At 41.1% G+C, this 21,545-nt stretch overlaps 1 protein-coding gene across 3 annotated transcripts in view; it reads right to left on the bottom strand.

The window, feature by feature from the left end:
* The window catches only part of ZC3H12C (zinc finger CCCH-type containing 12C), a 60,405-nt gene extending 39,362 nt beyond the window's left edge, over positions 1-21,043 (bottom strand). The window contains exons 1-2 of one of the 3 annotated variants that reach the window (XM_075127221.1): positions 20,323-21,043; positions 19,514-19,645 (exon numbers count right to left, since the gene is read on the bottom strand). The gene's annotated coding sequence lies outside the window, so the exon portion shown is untranslated. The other 2 variants (XM_048844894.2, XM_075127223.1) reach the window with 2 other exon arrangements.
* Positions 21,044-21,545: the final 502 nt, after the last annotated feature.

Genomic DNA, 21,545 nt, shown 5'->3' with positions numbered 1-21,545 from the left:
CTCCAGAAGAGTTCTGACTGTCATTTCCAACCCCCACCAATACACATTATTGATGCCCCTAACAAGTTCCTTCCAAAATGTATCAAGTTAAAGATCACCCCTTCACGTAATTATTTTTCAGGTGAAAATTCTCTCTCTTTTTAAGACTCCCTCAAAATTTGGAGTTTTTGTGATGTGTATGGCTATTTATTTTGTTCAGAACGCAGAAGATGTACTGAAGTGTTAGAATGGTGAAACTTTTCAATCCCTGCAGAGAGTAGTCCAAATACTTACGTTAGCTGGAAAACACAGAGACATTGGTTTCTTGTAGCAGTTCCAGAAGCAACTCCTTAACACGATTTCAGCTGCAGACTTCCAGGCAAGCAAGCAGAACAATGAATGGTTGAACAGATGGAATGGCAATGTCTTTGCTTAACCTATTACTGAGTGGAACAACAGCCAATCATAGGCCAGAGAATTCACAATTAGTTGGCCAGGCAGATGCAAGGCAACCTCCCCACCCTGCATCAGGTTTGTAGGTTTCTAAGATAAGCAAGTTGATGTCATTCTCAGGGTCTGCCCCAGGCAGCATGTGTATTAACGAGGGGTGTGCAGCAACAATAGGCCATACAAAGGAGACTAGCAGGCAGCTGCTGTATGAGCGCCAGAGTCATTAGGGAGCAGGCTGCCAACAAGAAACACCTGGCTTGGGCAGACTTCAGCTTTTCCTCATTGTTTCTAATACATGAAACAAAGAAAGGAATTATTTTTAAGTAGTAAAAGTTGTAAGTTTCTATAAAAAACAAAACCTAAAGGATATAGCCAAGTCTATTACAAAAACCTTGTAGCTTTTGCTAGGAAAATTAAAAATATAGAAATCTCACAGCAGTGATTGTGTGTATTCTCTTTTTTCTGTTAATAAAATAAATCATTATCGATGCAGCGCAACAGGAGGTCTGTTAAGGAGCCAATATTATACATAAATACATTCAAAAGCACTCTGAATTTCCTGAAACTTTACTTTTATTTATGTACCAATAAGCCTGATGAACTTGCGTTTATGCACAACTAAAACCAAATACAATGTTTAGAGTATTTCAGTTTCAATGGAAAATGTTTTGATAAATTATTAAACTGCAAAAATATCAATTTCAAGCATCAAATATGGGATTTTTCTAACTAATGGCATTAGAACGTACACAAAGGAAAAGGAACTGTGATAGCACCACTGCAATAATAAATTTACTTGTTGCAGTCATCAATGTTCATGCTTTTGTAATTAGAAAAATCTTATTCTACAGATTTACACTTGAAGCAGAAATCTCCCTGGTTTCCTGCAGTGTGTATAGATGATCTAAATAAATGTTTTGGAAGTTAAGTCACTAGGTAAGCATGTTTTAAAATATTTCTTCCTTGTGGAGGCAGAATGTTTCTAAGCTAAAAGAAAATGTCCAAAACAAATTTCTATTAATAAAAGATCTTCAATTTACTACATTTAGCACATGGCCATTGTCATGTAGCTACCAGGGAGGCAAAGGGTACATTTCCCCCACCAATTGACCTTCAAGGGGCCTAGAGTTATTGTCAGAAAGGCCAAAATATGTACAAAGCTATCCAATGTTAAGCAATGGAACAGTAGAAGATTGGAAAGTCTTCTTCCTTCATATAAATTATAAATCACTGTAAATACTGATACTGTGGCCCAATTATACTTTTTTAAACTCCTAAAATCTAAGATTTTCTATGGCTCTAACTAGCAACTGGTCACTTTTTTTTTTTTTTTTTTAAAAGAAAGCCACATCCAGGGGGCATGGGCCCCAGAATACCCACTTGTCCCCTTCTCCCCTCCCTCAAATAATTGGATCCTACAGATAGCCCAATGTCTAGTTTTGGTGTTTGGTAAGAAAGCAGACCAAAACTCAGACTTTCAAATCATGGCCTTTGTTTTTAGTAACTTTACACAGGAAAGCTCAGTTCAGATGAATCAAGGCTGAGGTACAAGTATATTAAATGACTTTCAGTTCCATCCAATGAGCAGATAAGCAATACTGAAAATCAAGCTGAAGTATCTGTTTGTCTATTCTCACAGGCTGAGGAAATCTATTTGAGACCATTTGCTGTGGTTCAGAGGGCACCCAAAATACAAATAGTTTATTATTAGGATGGTTAATTTCAGGCATTTGAATTTTAAAATGTTTCAGGAAAATAAATGAATCCACACGTCATCATGCCGTACGACAAAAGTTTATCAGATGTCCAGATTTACCGATATAAAGCAAATACTATCAAGTGCAAAATCTAACACTGCATACATTTCTGCACCTAACCCTTCTGGGGATAGCAGCAGATGAATTTAGAAAACTGCAAACCAAAAATCCAACCAAATACAATCTCTTTACACTGTCCATTAAACACCCACAAGAACAGCTACTATCATTACTATTTTGAAGTTTTAAATTCTGAGGCAGGAGAAGTCTTCTCACTAATTTCTGCCACTGTGAACACAAAGAATGAGAGAAAGCTACCCAAGTGCACAGCAGGAAGCCTGGTCTCCAGCACTGGATTAAGCTTCTTTGCAAACAGCAAATAAAGGCAGTGATCTGAAAAAGCTAATCAGTCCCTGCTGTGGTATTTAGACTCTCTCAGTTGCTGGTATTGGATAATGTTAAGCATATTAAAACATCTGTAAGAAAAATAAGAAGCCAGTCTGGTTTACCTAGTCATAGGCACTGACCTTAAATGCAAGCAGCATAACTTTGCTAGCCTTTAGTTCAAGCACTGTCAGAGCGAGACAGACACTTTGTACCTGGTGACAGAAATGCTTATTTTGGCAAAAGGGACATATGATGCAGTCAAAGTACAGGCACGATGAACTGAGGAGAACTTTGGTAGTATAATACAAGTAGCATATTTATTGTTCTATAACAAAAATGCACATTAGTGCAGGTGGATGACCTAACTTTAATGTTATTTTAAATATTAGGTTACCATTTGGTATAAGTCACCCCTTCACTATTTTCTTGTGTTAAAAAACTTTCCAGATCCCATGCCTTTTTGAAATAAAGGAAGCTACTTTAAGTTACCTTTGGTTCATCTCCATGCGGGCATTACTGGAAAATCGTGTAGCGCAACTTTGACAAAAGACCAAGATCAAATTAGGTGTTTAAGATATCAAATAGGTCAGTAGGTTATATTTTAAGTAAGCCAGTGTAAACTACTTTAACAAAATATAATTACATTAAATTTAAATGCAATTAAATGCAATTTTACATTATGTAAAAACATTAGTCAGTTGTTCAAATCAGTCTCAATATTTTTCTTGTCCGAATAATTTTCTCAAAACTTCGTTAAAATAAACTGGAAATGCTCAAGATTTAAGAGGTGTCAGAACCATTTTATCAAATCATGCTCATGCTGACAGAAGAACATTCATATTAAGGTTTTAACCAGTACACTAGATTTCCTACTGAGAACAACGAGGGCAACAAAGAAACCTTAAGAGGAAACAATGAGGATCTCTGTCACATCTGTGACAGGCTATAATGGCATTACTAGGAAGTACACACAGCAGATGAACAAAGAAAGCTCTACTTCTGCAGCTAAAACCTTCAGATCCAGCAAACTGACCAGTCTAGCCATTTCCCACTGCTATATTTAAAATACAATACAGAAAATTAAGATTATAGCTGGTCATTGAAATGCAGCATGCATAGCGGTTCCTCCGACTTCTAGCCTCTTACCCATCTGGAGAGGCTAATGATTCTATTTTCTTGCTCTTTAGAGAGATCAGAAACTGTATCAAAGCTCATCATGAAGTTCCTAGCACTATTTTATTAAAACATTAAATAGACTACCATGCAAACAACATAAGATTTTTTACAGACAACTAGCCCTCACTAACTTTGGAGGACATCAGGATGAAAAGAGATTTCAGAGTAGCACACAAAAAGACAGGGGGGAGAATACTAGAGTCCTAGAGGAAACACAGCCAGGGGAAGGAGCAGGAACTGCACGGGAAGAGGCGAAAGACCCATAGAGCTAGAGCTGGAGCAGCTGCAAAACTTAAATAGAACGGCCAAATGGAGGTAAGGTGACATCAGGATATCACTACTATAAAAAATGTCCATCACAGACCTCTAGTTCTAGCAAACTCTTGTTATTTCAAAACATGCTGAAAACAAAAGCTTACTTAAAAGAAAATTATATTAATTCAAAATGTACAGAAGTCACAGTCCTCCAGTAATTTCAACCTGCTAAAAGTATTGCTGCAGCAAAGTACTAGAAACAATGTGATTTATCCCAACAACATGTTGTTTCCTTTTGTTATATAACCTTGTACCAAGGACACTATAATCCACAAAAATACAATTTTGTTTCCGCAAGAATACATTTTAGAAGACAAGTTAAGCACACATCATTATATACATAAACAGAGACAAATAGAAAGATTTTGATTTTAGCATTCAGAATATCTGACTATTGTTGCATTACAAAAATATCCATATATTTAATGTTGCACTTGGCAGCTCCAGAAAAGAACCTTTTATTCTTAAAATTAGGAGTTGGCCATCTGGTCAGTGTTTGTTGATCACTAACCAATATCTCAACAGGTGCAAAACATTCAAAATACAGCACCTTAGAGCATCACCTTCAAAACTGAGCAATCTTCTGTCTAGACTAAATCCACATGCAGATCTGCACTACAAAATGAATCCTACAACTACCGGTATGCTGTGGGATGAACTAAATAGCAGAAAGGTCCCTGCCAATCAAGATAACTATACACTCTTATGACAAAGATGAGCAACAGTTTTCCCTAGGCAAGGAGGAAGTGAAATTGTAATTTCCAAGCTATTTTCTAAGAAAGAACAATTCTTAAGAACTGAAATACCAGAACCACTGGTTCTAATATTCCGATTCTTACAAAGGCTAATGCAAAATGCCTCAATAAGGCAGCAAGATTCACAGGCAAAGGGAGCACTCAATTTACCCTCTTTGCCATTCAGTCTTTAAAATTTCATCTAAATAGTCTCAGTTGCTTATTTCTAAATTCAGAGCCACTTCTCTTACTTGTGGTAAAAATATTAAAGGACTTTAACAATCTAAAATAACCATAGCTTGAATTAAAACAAAGCGGCAAATAATATCTTGGCTTTGGAGAGGAGATTCATCCATTTCTATACATCCATGTAACTTGGTAAGATAGGGATATGTATCACCGTAGGCCCTCTATATGAAAGAGTCCTCAAACATTTAGAGACCATTGGGTTCCAAGAAAGACCTGTTAAAGCACACAAAATCTTTGTGATCTATGGGTATATCAGCAATTAAGACACCCATTGCTGGCCTGTGCTAGCTGACTCATGCTCATGGGGCCTGGGCTAAGGGATTATTTAACTGTAGCGTAGACTGCTGGGCTTGGACTTGCGCTCAGGCTCTAGGACCCACTGAGGTGGGAGGGTCCCAGAGCTCAGGCTGCAGCCTGAGCATAGAAGTCTACACTGCAATTAAGCATACCTGCAGCCTGGGTTTTTAATTGCAGTGCAGACATAGACTAAGACACCCAAACTGTTGCACTGTTGTTGATGCAAGCTGCTCATTGTAGGAGCAATGCTATGCCCATGTGCGGACCCATCAAAGTAAATGGCCTGGCCACACAGAGCTGCCAGCAGTATCAGGGCCTAAAATACCTGCCTAGTCATCCATCAGTAAGCACCATGCCGTAAGAAAATGTTAAGAAAGCATTTGACAGCCTACATTACAATTCACTCTGGAACATCATGAAGTTTTGCCAACAAAAATCCATCATCATCAAGGCTTTATATCAAGGTGCAGCTTGCTCAGTTATACACACTTGAGTGAATCATTTATTAGAGACATTCGTGTCTGTCAAGGTTCCTCCCCCACTCTGAACTCTAGGGTACAGATGTGGGGACCTGCATGAAAAAACCTCCTAAGCTTATCTTTACCAGCTTAGGTCAAAACTTCCCCAAGGTACAAAATATTCCCCCCGTTGTCCTTGGACTGGCCGCTACCACCACCAAACTAATACTGGTTACTGGGGAAGAGTTGTTTGGACGCGTCTTTCCCCCCAAAATACTTCCCAAAACCCTGCACCCCACTTCCTGGACAAGGTTTGGTAAAAAGCCTCACCAATTTGCCTAGGTGACTACAGACCCAGACCCTTGGATCTTAAGAACAATGAACAATCCTCCCAACACTTGCACCCCCCCTTTCCTGGGAAATGTTGGATAAAAAGCCTCACCAATTTGCATAGGTGACCACAGACCCAAACCCTTGGATCTGAGAACAATGAAAAAGCATTCAGTTTTTTACAAGAAGACTTTTAATAAAAATAGAAGTAAATAGAAATAAAGAAATCCCCCCTGTAAAATCAGGATGGTAGATATCTTACAGGGTAATTAGATTCAAAAACATAGAGAACCCCTCTAGGCAAAACCTTAAGTTACAAAAAAGATACACAGACAGAAATAGTTATTCTATTCAGCACAATGCTTTTCTCAGCCATTTAAAGAAATCATAATCTAACACATACCTAGCTAGATTACTTACTAAAAGTTCTAAGACTCCATTCCTGGTCTATCCCCGGCCAAGATGACTACAGACAGACACAGACCCTTTGTTTCTCTCCCTCCTCCCAGCTTTTGAAAGTATCTTGTCTCCTCATTGGTCATTTTGGTCAGGTGCCAGCGAGGTACCTTTAGCTTCTTAACCCTTTACAGGTGAGAGGAGCTTTCCTCTGGCCAGGAGGGATTTCAAAGGGGTTTACCCTTCCCTTTATATTTATGACAGTGTCAAACAAGGATGCATTCTCTCACCGCTCCTGTTTGGCAATGTCATTGATTTCACTACGTGAAAAAGTGTAGAACAATACAACACAAACTTCACTTGCTTCCACAAGAGTACACTGGAAGATATAGATTTTGCTGATTTCTAAATGACAGCTAAACTAATGAGAAAACAAAGACCAAAAGACTGTCCAGCGTAGCAAAAAGACAGGTTTAATAATCAGTTATGAAAAAACAATTCTAATGAGAATCCCAATAGCTCCCAAACTCAAACATTACAAGCAGTGAGTCCATTCACATACCTTGGCAGTAATGTACAAGCCAATGGAGATATCCAGAAAGAAATGATGTCATGAATTGGCAAGGTGGCAGCTGCATTCACCAGTTTAAAAAAGATTTATAAAAAAATTTAAATGACCAGTTTGAAGACGAAACTACACATTATTAACTCGCATTTTATTTCCATCTTAATATATGAATTTGAAAGCTGAAAATCCAAAGGTATACTTAAGTATGTCTGAATGCCTTCAAAAAGCAAATACCTGGGACATGTATAAAGAATGAAGTCAGTTTTGCCATGGCAGACATTCCGTTGGGCAGCTGTGAGAGGGAGATTTGCTTCTGCTTAACTGGGTGTCAACTCCCACACCACCAGCCTGTTAGTCAGCCAAGCACTCTCCTCAGGGCTGTCAGCTCTTACTTTGCTTTGTAGGTTAACAATAAATGCACCCGTCCCTAAGTCCCTTTGAAGAGTTCCCCTTTAGTGTCTAGCCCCTTATCCACTGAACATTCACAGAAATGTGAGGCATGCTGTCCCCAAGAGATCAGTGTACACACCAGCTTATATGATTCAACTCAAGATCAGCACCTGGCTTAATACCCAGCACTAAGATCTATTTATAGTGAAAACAACAAGGTTATCATCAAAGACTCAAAAGATAGTGGGTGATGATAATGGAAACAAAAAAGTTACATATACAAATATAACACTTTCTAGAGACTAAACTTTAGATGGAGGTTAGCCAGTTCAATTAAGAAATTTATCTCACCCCAAAATGTCCTTTACAATGTTTCAACCAACGCTGTGTGAGATGAATGTAAATGCATTGCCTGCTTATTGCCTAGGTGAAGGATGATGGGGATGTCATCTTTGTTCCCTAAATACAGTACAGCAAACCTTTGAAGTTTATCCAAAATAAGGATCTCTTAGTTCCTTTCTGAAAATTTTATAATCCTTCATCTGCACTCATCCTAGATGTTTGTCAACTCTACTTTGATATAAACTTTAACACACACACACACACATCCTTACATAGTATTTGTACATATACTTCACAATGATATTAATGACCATTATGACCCTGGCTTTCATTTAAGACCTCCCATGATATTAATTGTTGAACCACAATGTGCATACCAGAATCAGGGCATTCCTGTAATCCCCCTTCCCAGCTGGGTCACAACAACTAAAGGAATATGTACAAGGATCTGACTGAAAAAATTCCTCTGTCCAACACCATTCACAGAAGGAAAAATCATGGAACTTAACAACATAGAGGACATGCAAAGAGTGGCCCGGGATAGGAAGGAATGGCAGAGGCTTGTTCATGCCCTAAGCAATATCTGACTGCATGAAAAAGATTCAGAATAAGAGAATTAAATGGTGCAAACCAGCTCCACTGAAATCTATGGGTACATCTACACTGCAGCTGGAGATTTAATTTCCAGCTGTGGTAGACAGATACATGCTAGGTCTGATCAAACTAATCTACTGAAAACAGCCATAGCAGCACAGGCAACTGGACAAGCTAAACGTCCGAGTACGTACCTAGAGTCTCAGATGGGATTGTACCCAAGGCAGCTAGCCTGTCCCACCACTGCTATTTTTAGATAGCTCAATTAAAGCTATCATGTGAGTGTCTACCCAAGTTGGAAATTACACTTTCAGCTCCAGCTCAGACATACCTAATGTCAAAACTCCCAATGACCACAATGGGGCCAGAATTTCACCCAGAATGTTGCAATGAAACCACTAAGTAACAGTAGTCATATTGAAGTGAAACGGAACATAACCTTTCAGACAGGGGATTTCATTTCAACTGAACCAAAGTACCTTGTTTTAATGGTTAGAAAAATAATCCTTCACAACCACTGTATTTATTTAAAGGGACACAATCAACTTTTAAAAACCGCAGTCTGAAAATGCTTACCTCCTATTTATAGGAATAATGTCTAAAATTACTACAACGGGAAGAGATTAGAGGAAAAAGTTCTCCCTTTTAGTTTACTTTGTACACTTAGTGTATAGTTGGTTTCACCATTTCTACTGGTTAGTTATTTAGGTCTTAAGCCTGTAATTGAACCTGCATAGGTAGATCCCTGTGCCCACAGAGAGCTCTCTTGACTTCAGTAGGGCTTCATGTGGGCACAGAAGTCCACCTGTGAGTATCCAATTGTAGGAGCAGGGCCTGATCAGGCAGTCCCCTGCTTGTATGAGTCGTTCACACAATGGCAAGGGAGAGGTTTTTTTGTTTTTTTTTGTTTTTTTAAAAACAGGCAAATGTTACAGTGAAACTCAAAAGTTGTTAGTGGGACTCAGAGGCAGGTAGAACAACTTTTAACTCACTGTTTTTAATTGATCAAATTTCAAACTAATATGTCCCCTTGAAGGACAAAAATAAACTAAGTGGCACACAACATCCCATTGTTACACTTCATAAGAATAAATATTTATTCAGAGTCCCATATTTTAACTAGTTATTTTCCAACACAAAATTTAAAAACACAAAAAACAAACAAACAAAACCAAAAATCCACTAATCCAGATAGCTATTGAGTGACTATTCTCACAGATATCAGTAGAGAAAACTTCTCTATGTATTTCTAGATCACCACACAGAAAGGTGTGTATCAGAGCACTGCCTGAATATATTTGGTTAAAGAAAATCAGCAGTCTTGTTTATAGTTGTGCTGATTTTCAATGACCTTACTGCTTAAGAGTGTCTATTTACACTTCAAAACACCACACTTTCTAAAAAAACAAACAAACGTATTTTCATTGATGAATGTTAGATGCTGATCTTTTCCTTTGTTCAGAATGAATCACATGGACAGTTTGTATACTTTCTGCACATGAAAAACTGAAGTGTCTAATTAACTTTCCTTGTGACAATATTGGGCAACCAGCCAATATCTACAACTGTATAGAGTATAACTGTCATGCTTAACAGAATGCTTTTATTCAAACTGTTCTGTCAGAAGAAAAACCAACATGGTTATGTGAGAGAGCATTCTCATTATTTAAACAATTTAAAAGAGCTCGATACCCTACATAACATCCATTATACTATATTAGGGCTACCGAGCTCATCTGTGTTGGAAAACTATCCCTTAAAAAAAAAAGCCAGAAATGAATGTGACAGAAAATATTAGGGCTTGTCTACACAGCACGCTACTGCACAACATGCCACGATGTAATTCTACAGCACACCAGTATGCCATGCAACAACTTCCATGTGGATGCTGCTGCAGTGTGTGGAAAGTTCCAGAGTCTTTCAGTTCTAATGTGGCCACCTGCTTACTAGGTGATGTGTCTTGTCAGAAGTACATGACAGCAGTGCTCCAGGGTTTCTGGTTGGAGATTAATGTATTGGTTTGGCCTTTTAACGTCCTAAATGGCTTTGGTCCTTCCTCTTTGAGACACCACCTTTCTACCCAAGCTATACTGTTACAGTTGTCAGCTTGGGCTGGAGTTTCCTCAGATACAGCTTCCAGCAATGGATCCTCCATGAGGGGCTTCCAACTTTGGAATTTACTCCCTTTCTTGGAGTGAAATAGCCAGAGCGTGCAGCAAAGTCCATCTCTTTACCCAGACTTTTGAGGAGAGAGAAGCCCAATAAAGTTGGAAATTTGGGGGTATGGTAAGGTACTGTCAGGATGTCTGAATTTGATTGTTTTCTCTGGTTCATTATTTTTGGGAAGGTGCTGGGACTTGTTAATGTAACTTTAAAAGTATGGCAGGCACCTAGATCTGGTATTAAGTGGGTTTCTCTTCACCTCCCTCCCTGCCCCCCCACCACTGTGTTCTAAATCTAAACAAAGAAATAAGTATATTGAGCCTTTAAAAATACATTTGACAATGTAACTGAGGCTAAATAATGGCTAGATTTTGTTTGGATTTACTGTAGCCATAGAATACAAAGAGACCTCTCGGAAGTAACTCAGGATCAGACTTGACACTCTGAATATTTCTAGGATAAACTTAAGATAAACTAAGGAATAAAAAAGTCTTTATTTTTTAAAATAATCTAGTACATCATAACTCTGCCACCACCACCTGATTACTCTTTTTCCAACTTTAAAATTCTCATATTCTTTTTGGGTTGAATTTTCTTATGATTAGTCAGTCTAAACCTAATGAGAATTTTTATTTAAAAAAAAAAAAAAAGGGACACAAGCAGATTGAGTTCCAGGGCTGTGAACAGAGTATGTTTCTCCTTAAGAATAATATTTCACACTCTTTTGCTCTAAACTCAAATGTCTTACTTTTAAAAGTTCAAACTTGTCATGCAGTTAAATCTTCTGACAATGACAAATGCATGTGACATGTTCAGTTCAGAAACTGCAAAGTTATTAACATTCAGATGTATTAACTCTCTTAGCAACATAAAATTTTAATATCTATCATTAAATGCAAGATTACTTTCCACATAACTGCTCTCATTTTAGTTGATGTATCAATCCTTACTTACAGTGTTCAGTGGAAACTTTTTGGTTTAAAGATCAGAATGAAAACTGTTTTCTTTTACAATCCCAGAGAAGTGAAAAATGTTTGCACCTTGCTGAGTACACCTATACGCAAGTAAACAATTTAACAACCTGTGCAAGTGCTAAGTGAACAGGAAGAAGGATAAATATATGAAGTTAGCCACTGGTGCTACAAGTAGTTTTATACAAGGTTTCTTCTTGCTCTACAGACCAGAGAAACACAATGTGCCCAATCTGTACCATGTTGGTATCTGGAATTTAATGAGATCGTCCAGCCACTGCCCAAGCCCAGCTAAAGCCATTGCCTAGGAGAAATAATCACCTTTAGGAAAACTGACCCTAAAAGACTGCGCACCCTTGAGGCCTGTAGTCTGGAACTATGTATTTATGAACTTACAAAAGCAAGGGTGTAACTATTTTGGGGTAGGTCTTGTAGAAGGGTGGTAGTTAATTCCTTAATTCACTGAGCAGGTGTGGTTTGTCAAACTGCACCCTGAGTAAGGGACATAGGACTTTCCCTTTCAAAAGAAAAGCTGGGGCCAGCCCTAAGGAAGGAAGCTACAGCAGCCAAATTTGAGGAGAAGGTTTAGGTTGTTTAATTTGAATTGCTTTTGGTTACAAAGCCAAATCCCAACTACCAGGTAACTCTTGACTTTGTACAAGGTGTGTACAGCATTTTGTTGGAGCAGGGTAAGGAATCCACCAGCTTACATCTAGTACCAGAAGTTGTGGAATTTTTCCCACAGCCTCCACAATAAAATGTATAAAGAGGAAAAAAAAAAGGACAAGTGGCTGGTGGAACAGCAGCTGAAGCAGAAAGCTCAGATTTCAGTCTCTGAGCAACAAGCATAGGCTTTAGCCCAGAAGCATCTTCAAAAAGCCCAGACTGCAGTTCACCAGGAACAGCAATGGCAGTTCCAGAAACAGTAAGAAGTCCAACTTACAGTTCAGCAACAATGGCAAAAGCCCAGTTGGCAAAAGCCCAACAAGAATGACAGCAGCAATTCCAGGAGCAGCTCCTATACAGACTTGCAAAACCAGGTGCAGTGCCCTGGGTGTTCGTAAATCTCAACCGTTTCCTAGTCAGAAATGGAACTATTTCCAGAGGTGTGCTTGGTCATTTACAGAAGGTGGCTATTGCAGTGCAGGAGTCATCATCATCTTAGGTATTCAATCAATTCCTTTTTGAGGGGAGAAGGAGAGATGGCATATCCGGCCCTGGGAGAGGATACTACCACAAACTATGAGGATGATCAGATCTGCCATCCTAGACAAGTTGGGGATCTCTGAGAAAATACTTAAAGTGGTTTTCAGGGATCTCTTTTCCTTGGAGATGCAGCCACGCACCGATGCTTGGCATTTGATAGGCTGGGCAACTTGATGGCTCAAGAGTGATATTTACACACAGTTAAGGAACTGATAGACCTGCTAGTCCTAAAGCAACAGACTAGTTCCCTGGCAGAGTGAAAGAATGGATGAGTTGATACCAGCTGTCTATGCTAGCAGAAGTAGTGCAACAAAAGGAATATGACAACTCCTATGGTGGAAGCTAGCATCTCAACCAAAAATGAATCCAATTCTTCTCTGCTAGATTTTGTTAGCCTTGAGGTTCATGGGTCGAGGTGAAAGGTCAACATTCCCTCTACGTCATCAAGAGGAACTGGCCAGCATACAACCAGAGACTACACTATTTTTTGTCAGACCCAGACATAGGTTTGCCACTGCAAAGTTTCATCGGTTTGGGATTTGGGTGATGCTACCATAAAATAAAACTTTTCACCAAATCAAAGTTTCAAAATATTATCATCTCATGATCAATGAGATTGCGTGCAACCTCTTGCTGGTGCTTTAGCTTCCAACCCTTGTGCATCCATCACAGTTCATATGTGAACTAAAGTGATCTGGGAGGATGGCGTAGGAGAACAGGTATTTCAAAACCAACATACTGACAAACAATTTTGGCCTCGGCTAACATGTCGAAAAGGCTAATGGAGTTTAGCCAGCCTCTGATCTCTGTCTACCTAGGACATCTGCAGAGCTTCCATGTGGAATTCTTTTCACATATTTACAATAACCTATTCCATATTCCTTTGTCAGGCAGCACTATGTCTCCAACTTCACTAACTTGTACAATCCCCAGCACTTATTTGTGACTTTCAATTCCCTCCTAAACCCTTCCCTTCAAAGCACAAGACATTGCTGTATTTTTCAATATGAGGATTGACAAGATCCATCAAACTGTTTCCTCACCCTCTCCTTGGGTATGACTTTCTTCTAGCTCATTCCCCACAAAATACTGTCCACAGAACAAACAAACAAACCACACCTACCTCTATAACACCTGCCCCAACTCTATTAGCTTTTGAACCCATCACATGTGCTGTTTACAATTGATTTAATTTCCTTTCTATCCTCCCTCAAGAAAAAAACAACAGTTTGGAGAAGGAACATATTCTATTAAGTTTGCAATACCTTCCAGAAGTTGTATCAGGATATGTTAGCCCTTTAAGATGGGTCCAGATCTAAAAGCTGGGAATGGGCAACAGGGGATGTATCGCTTGATGATTATCTGTTCTGTTCATTCCCTCTGAAGCACCTGGCATTGGCCACTGTTGGAAGACAGGATACTGGGCTAGATGAACCTTTGGTATGAACCCAGTATGACCGTTCTTATGTTAAAAATTGTTGTCACTTATATCAGCCCAAAACACAGGCATTCTGGGAGCTGTATTTTCCAGGGCACGTGAGCGCTAAGCCTCTACAGCAAAGAATTCCAGGAAGAATGAAGCAGGATATATAAGTAGCTATCTTATTTCACAAGGTGGGAGTTCTGGAAAGAGTAGGTGTGCTAGGTAAGGACTGTGGAAAGATCAACATAGATACCTGGCCAGAGAAGGGAAAGCATAGAATCTGATACTGTTTGTGAGGTGATCCTGGAGAGAGTGAAGAACTTGGGAGCAAATAGAAGAGGCAGCATCGGCCAAGAAGGTATACAGGGCTTGGGAACTGGTATTTATTTGGTACCCAAGAGTGGCATTTGGGGAGGATGCTTCCCTCCACACCCCAATACTGAGAATTTTCAAGTGTTTTTGTTTGGTTTTGGCACCCTTGTGAAAGAGCCAATGGCCCAATGTAGACTACTATGCAAAGGAAGTGCTTGTTTAAAATGTTTTTTTATTTTGCGTTTTTGTTACTCTAGACAGGATGGACTTCTCTTTAAGAATCAATTATACTTAGTTAATGAAAGTGAGGATTGGGGCGAGGAGGTCTGAAAGACTGCCTCACTTTTTGCTTGTGTCTCCCACAGTATTCTGTTCAGATGCTACTTTTAATATGCAACTTAAAAACTCAGAAAACAAATGCCAATTATTTGAAACCATATAATACAGCCAAAATGGCTGGTGTAAATCCTGGGTTTCTCGCTCCAGACCTATAGTAAAAGCTATTTTTTTAATATGAAATACTTAGAATGATTGTAGACAGGAAGCATCTTAAGCATGACTAGTCAATAAAAATTTCAAAGGCTAAAAATCTTCCATTATTCTTTTACAAATGACACTCAAAACCCTTATTGTATCTTGAACCTTATATACGGGTACAGAACTGAGTGTTTGTATAATTGTCTACTTTCTCCTAATGATGGACAATGGCAAGGCGTCCCTCAACAACTTTAGTTACCAATGAGTACTAGTGACTGTTCACTTGCAAGATCTTCAAGTTTCAGTGGGATCCAAGAGTATAGCGCTGGGCACCTGGTCAGGTAACAAGAAATATCTTTTGACAGTTTGCTTATGTTCTGTCTTGTCTATCTGGACTGTAAACTGTCTGGGATAGGGACTATGTTTTATGTGTTTGTATAATGTGTATACAAACCCTGATCCTGACTGGGGTCTTTAAGTGCTACCACAATACAAGTATTAAGATATAGCAAGTGAATATTCAACACCGAAGAGCAAGTTATCTCAGAGTGCCTTCAACACTATCCCACGAAAGAGTATTTAAGATAACCTATGAGGCATTTGCTTTATCTAAGGCCCCAAACCTGCAACTGGCTCTGTGTACATTGACTACTATGACCAGATGGCACAGGAATCAAATATTTTAAAACTCGTGGCACAGCTCTCAGTTAAAGGACCCACACTTTTAAAATTTGATCCTTTGGTAAGTCCACCAGCATCTGGATGTATTAATGTTTAGGGCCCAATGCAAGGACTGTTTATTTTGATCACAATTTGATTAACAAAAGAACTACAATACCAGAACAGAGGAGTAATAGTTCTAGTCCAGTAATGTATCTCCAGCAGCGGCCAGTCAGTACCAGATGCTTCAAAGAAAGGGGCAAACATTCTCATAATGGACAGTGATGGAACAACCTGACTACTTAAGGGAAGCTCCTTCCTACACCCGGGCAGTCAATGGTTGACATATTTGTTGTATCCTATCATGCAATTGCCGGAGTCTTTATTAACTTGCACGTGAAACCAGAAGCAATTCAGAGACTGCTATCACAGAGACCCTGTACTTCAGCCTTTTCCCTAGTAACCTGAATGTAGCTTTCAGGACCTCCAGGTAGTCTTTATTTTGCAGTTGTCTTAACAGTTGGAAACACTTAGCTAGCTGCCCTGGCAATAGGCACTCTGGAAATAAATAAGTCTAGGAAAGTCTCTAGACTATTCATTTTCTTTAACGATATCCATCCAATAACTCATCCTAGCCATGTCCCAAATGTGACACTGAAAAGTGAGAGAGACAGCATAATAGTTTCAAAAAGGGGAGAAAAAGTTAAATGTTGCAAATCACAGCATTAAATATCCTAAATTTACTAGCATTTTTCTGAGTAACCGTTATCCCTCTCCCATTGCCACTAGTACGTATCAAAGAATTTTTTCATGGCTAAGATATACTTAAAGAGATATGCATAATAGGAACGCTATAATCTAGAAGACAAAGGCCTAATGAGATCCAATGGCTGGACCATTGGAATAACTATCACTAGAAGTCTTCAAATAAAGATTGGATATGTTTCTAAAAAGATGAAATTCTAGCTCAAACAAGAAGTTATTGGCCTGATGGAAGAATTACTGGGTGAAGTTCTATGGTCTATGTTATGCAGGAAGTTAAACTAGAACCCAAATCCCTTTTGGCCTAAATCTAGGAATTTCTGGGCTGTTTACAGGCAAGCTATGTTGGCTAAAACAAGATCTTACCCAAACCAAACTTGTAGTCTGATTTTTTTATTTTTTAATTCACTTTCATTGCCTTTGTCTTCATTTCACTGTTGGGGATATTTTCAGCTGGAAGCAGGGACTACCAGAAATCTCACACAAGAAAGATGAGTCTCATGAAATTTCCAACTCAAGTTTATGTAACTGAGAAAGTGACATTCTGAAAACACGAAAATGTTTGTGTGCTCATCAGAGCCAAACTGAACTCTAACCCTTGAAAGGTTAACTAGTATCAAAAATCTAGTTCTCCTTGAGCAGCAAGACAAGTCTCTGGAATATCATTACTTGATATTTTTAAAGCACAGATCCATCCAGTAAAGTTAGTAATTAAATCATTCCAACAGATTAATACTCAGCCCAACATTCTGAGACTCCGTCTATGCATAAACACCACAGTCTCCACAGACAGATGAGCAAAGTCCTGGATAATACCTATGCTCAATCATTTTTTTTTTGAAAATTACCATCTGATTCTCCGACTTTTACACCCTAGGAAAATTCCACCAGAATTTATTTTTTTTTAAAATCAAGATGTGTGGTATTTTTCTAAACTCACAAGCACTGAATACAGGAGACCGAGAGCATACTGGGACAATGCATGCCAAATTATGAAACTTCCATGTGACCCATGTCCTTTAAGCCTAATTTAAGAAGTGCTATCCTACATTACTAAAGCAGCTGTAAAGTTACTGAATGTTGACATAGCAAGCTGGTAATAAAACAGCATTGCTTTCAATATCCATTCACTACTATGCACTTCAACAAAGGACTTCACCAAGTACATCTAGAGAAATGTGCTCTTGCATTGCAGCTAGATATACTAAATACAGTAAGTATTAACTAATGTTCCAGTAAACTGAATGGACCCTGGTTGAGAACCATTGATATAGACAATCCCTGCCAGTAAGTGTTTAACAGATATACTGGAAAGGGAGCAATCTGTTACCTTGAAAACCCTGAAGGTACATGAATGGCTTAGTTTCTTTCTATATCAGAAGGCTATGTTAAACTTCTAAACACTCATCTTCAGTATATATGGTCAAAGTTGACATTAATGACCTTCGCTGGTCACTAAATGTGAGCCACTACTCAGAGCTGTGGATTTCCCCCCCCTAAAACTAACAATCAAGAGTGATCTTGAACAAAATATTCTTGGACTGTAGCAAAATTATTTGTATAGAAGTGCTCAAAGGCCCCAAATAGGATTTGGGCTCCATTGTGCAAGGTGCTGTACAAACACAGCATAAAACAGGCCCCTATCCCAAAGAGTTCACAATCTAGAACCTAAATCCTACAAACATTGTTCATATGCATAAAATTTCTCAGGGGTGTTTGCAAAATTAAGTCTAAATTAAGACAACAGAAGAGGATGAAAACTTTTTAATTTAAAGGTACAATTTTCTAAAAAAACCCACACTTGGGTCTGAAAAATTTCCTACTAGCATTATAAACAACACCTATGACTGGCCCCAAAAAATTATATTTGTTTAGTGTACGTAATAGCATTTTTTGTATAGTGACTTTCCTGTTTTCACTATTTGTGGCACTTTCACCTAGCAGTGTAGGAATGAATATTTTGTCTGTTAAATACCGAGAAGTACAGTTAATACCATAATAACCAACAAAAGAGGAACAGTAAGACAAGTGTTGCACATGAAACTACTTTAAAACTCCTCCTTAAATTGGCTATATATTAAGTTAAACATGCCCCTTAATATAACTGTTTCTATTAACTCTGAACACAGAGTTACAGAAACAGGTTTAAAGAATTAGCCAAATAGTAATGATTAATTATTAGCTACACAAAGTCAACTGCTCTTGACTCTAAACAAATATTTCCACTATGGTACACCTAAGAAAATGAAGCCGTTGAAACTGACTACCTGAAAGGAACTGATCAAACACCATTATGCATGCAAGTGAGTGACAAGGCTTCTTCCCATCTCACAAGAGGTGTTAGATCACAAGCAAGGAAAAGGAAAATGGACAGGAAAATGGAGGAAGTCTTTCAGAAGTCAACACAATAGGGGAACAGTTGTCTCATCACAGATGGCCTGTTCCCCAAGCCATAGGTCTGTGTCCCTGAAACAGTGGAAGTTTTATGGTATAGAGTTTTTCCAATCCTAAAATACAACCCTTTCCTAAAGAACATGGCCCAGCTCTCACCAGCCCTTGGATTACACATGCTATCTTCATAAATATGGACAAGAACAGAGACTTCCAGATAACTAGGATTAAAGCTAAAATGTGTTATTTTTGGGGGGGAGGGGAGGACAAGGCTGGATTTGGGGTGTCTCTGGAGAAGACTTTGAGGAGGCTTGGTTTGGGAGCGTTGTTGTAGCCCTGCGGGTCCCAGGATATTAGAGAAACATGGCAAGCGAGGTCATCTCTTTTACTGGACCAGCTTCCGAAGAGCGCTGTGTAACTCGAAAGCGCGTCTCCCTCACCAACAGAAGCTGGTGCAGTACAAGATATGACCTCCCCCGCCTTGTCTTTGGAGCGGCTGCCTGGACTGAAAGCGGCGTTTGGTGGACGGAGGCAAGAGGGTGTGGGGGGGACAGCGGGCAATTGGAGCAGGGCGCTTGGCGGGATGTGGGGAGAGGGGACAGGGCTGCTTGGTGGGTGGGGAGGGAGAAGAGACGGGAGGCTGGAGGGGCTGCCCGGTGAGACGGGATGGAGGAGGGACCGGGCTGCTCGGCGGCAGCAGGGCTCGGCAGGTACCGGGACTCTTACCTCGCATGAAACCACTGAGCGTCCGCCGCGCCTCACAGCGGCAGCCGCCCGGCGTCCAAGTCGGCCGCTCGGCGCGCCGCTAGCCCGGTGATCTCACCAACGCGACCTCGCGGAGCCACCGGCAGCCAAGGCCTGGAAACAAAGCGGGCAGCAGCAGCAGCCCCGCAGCCGACTTTAGTCACACGCCGGCCCGGCCCGGGCCCGCTACCCCTGTCTCCAGACCCCGCAGCGCGGAGCGGAAACTCGCCGGCCGCCGCCATGGCCACAGGACACGCCGGGGAGGCGCCCACGCTGCGCCACAGTTACCACGGCCCAGCTCCCTGCCGCCGGTCCTGGCCACATCCCCCCCGTATGCTCCCCGACCGCCCTGGCCTAGCTACCCCCACAGCTCCTCCTGCCCTGGCTACCCTCCCCCGGCTTCCCGTCCTGGCTACACCCTCCCAGCCCCGCCTACGCCCCCCACTTCCCTGCCCTGGCGACAACCCCAACTCCTGCTCCCACCCCAGCGCCCTGCCCCGGCTACGCCCCCCCCCCCAGTTCCTTCCATCCCCCGCCCCTCTTCTGCCCCGGCTACGCCCCCCGAGTTCGCCTTGCCCTGCCACCCCCGGCGCCCTGACCTGGCTACGCCCCCCCTCCCGCCAGCTCCCTGATCCCCCTCGGGTCCCTGTCCGGGCTACGCGCTCCCTGCGCCGCCAGCTCCGCTCGCCGCCTGCTCCCTTACCCGGGTCTCTGCCCCGGGGGCGACCGGGATCCCTCCCGCTCCGTCCCACCGCTGCCCAGCGGAACGAATCGGTTGCTCCTCAACCTACTCGCAGGCTCCTTGCAGCAGCAGCATGTCCCGAGCCGCCGCCTCGGGGCCCCTTGGCTCGGCTCCCTGCGGTGCTGGCTGGGGGAGCCGACTTCACTTAACCCTGGGGCGAGACGCCTGCTTCCCCCCTAGCATCGCCGGGGCTGCTGCATTTCGCTTCCTCCATCCCTGTTCACGGCAGGAGCTGCTTGGGAGACAGACGCGCTGAAAGGGGAAGCCTGTGCTCAGCGCTCCTCTCCTCCGGCAGCACCAAGCAAGCCGCCGCCGCCGCCTCCTCCTGCTGGAGGGAGGCTGGGTTAGAAACCAGCACCTGCTGCTGGAGATCACTAAAAATTGAAATTGGAAACCCAAGGGGAGCGACAGGAGGAGCCCTCAGGGGTCTTCCTAGGGAGGTGCTGCTCCCCTCCCTTGCCCTGGAGCTCTCTCGCCTGATGAGAGAGAGAACGGGTTTTCTGCTGAAATCTAATCTATACAAGTTAACTAGTAGCAGTCCACGGGTTTTTTTTTGTTTTTTTGTTTTTTGTTTTTTTAAAAACCTGCTAACGGAGAGAGGTCTGAGCTTGGGGTAGGCATGGGGGTGAGGGAACCACATTTGCCCAGTTTAACTCTAGCAGCAAAAAAACAGAACTGCAAACACTTGTTTGATGGCTAAATAACGACACTGGTGTTGGTAATATGCCAGGGGTGTAGCCCCGGGTGTACAGGAAAGAGCCAGAAAGTTTACACCATGAAAAGTTAATGTGTTGATTACAACACAGTACCCAGACACTTCAGGCTTGCAGCACAGATGAAGCAGAACTTTTAAATCAGACTTGTCTATACTGGGACATTTTAACAAAAAATCCAGCTGCTGCCAACGCAGGTTCAACTGCCAATTCTGAGCAAATCTAATTAACACAGCGTTGAAAACAGTTGCCAAAAACAGTGAGAAATCTACTGTAGCGCTCCCAATTTTACTAATGCCAGTATAACTGAATTAGTGGTAGCAAAAGTGGGGTGTGTGTAAATCCCTAGCATACCAAGGCTAAAGAAGAGCATACCACAATTCAAGAATACAGTCAAAATGGTTTGTCAGGATCTATATTGCAAGACTGAACCATTTTTTTAACTGTGTGGCGTCTTAACATCTTGACTAGACCAGAGGTTCTCAAACTGTGGTCCGTGGACCACCAGTGGTCCATGAGCTCCATTCAAGTGTTCCGCGGATAGTTCCCTCTAAGGTGT

Source organism: Caretta caretta, chromosome 1, assembly GCF_965140235.1.
Source record: "Caretta caretta isolate rCarCar2 chromosome 1, rCarCar1.hap1, whole genome shotgun sequence".
In the NCBI taxonomy this organism is placed as follows: Eukaryota; Metazoa; Chordata; order Testudines; family Cheloniidae; genus Caretta; species Caretta caretta.
This window is presented reverse-complemented; position numbering and strand designations above follow the sequence as displayed.